Genomic DNA, 860 nt, shown 5'->3' on the forward strand with positions numbered 1-860 from the left:
TCACTTGGGCTAACTAAGGCAGGTTAGAGGAGCAGAGCACCCAACCAGGAACCAGTGGTTACCACTACTGGAATGTGACCAGGCAGAGAAAATGTATATAAACTAAATATGAATGGGATCTGAGAAAGCTCTTCTGCTGAGACTTGGAGCAGGCTAGAGTGAGGAGGTGATTGGTTCTGGGAGTCCAGCTGAACCCAGAAGACTAGACTGCAGAAATGGTTGACTCTACCAGAGTGTTATGACTTTTTAAAACCTTGCACAGGACTAAGCAGCAAGTTGTTTGCCTTTTTTTTTTTAATGATATCAAAGCACTAGAAGCAGCAAGGAAAAAAGATAAATGAAAAATTCAAGAAGAATAAAAGTGGGACTTCATGGAGAAAATAGAAAGTTGATCAAGATATGTTCTGATGTTGAATTAATACTCAGAAAATCTGTTATACAGGGCATTCACATAGATCACAACATTTTGAAGTTAGTTCCTAGGAAAGACTTTCTTACAGAAAATCATTCTTACTGTGATGCTCCTGCCCAGAAGCCACAGATCTTCTTGGACAATATTGCATATTAATTTTTAAATTATTTTAATAAAGTCACTGAAAAAATAGGCACCCTTTATACCTACAACCAGAAAAACAACAATTAGAATGTGTATCTTAAGTATGTTTTATACTGGAAGGGCATCATTGGGAAAAGCAAATTGTACAACAAAATTAGAACACTTGTCTACATATTACATTGGAAGGAAATCATTTAGAAAAGCTCATTGTGTTTGAATGTTTCTGAAGAATAATTGATAAGATGATTTATTTTCATAGGAAACCAGTCAGTGCTTTTCTGTAAGTTATGCTCATGCATATCAT

The 860-nt window shown here is 35.7% G+C and overlaps 1 pseudogene; it reads left to right on the forward strand.

The window, feature by feature from the left end:
• Positions 1-215: 215 nt before the first annotated feature.
• On the forward strand, positions 216-612 carry LOC140510712 (complex III assembly factor LYRM7 pseudogene; annotated as a pseudogene).
• The last annotated feature ends 248 nt before the right edge of the window (positions 613-860 follow it).

The sequence above is a fragment of the Notamacropus eugenii genome, chromosome 6 (assembly GCF_028372415.1).
Source record: "Notamacropus eugenii isolate mMacEug1 chromosome 6, mMacEug1.pri_v2, whole genome shotgun sequence".
NCBI lineage: Eukaryota > Metazoa > Chordata > Mammalia > Diprotodontia > Macropodidae > Notamacropus > Notamacropus eugenii.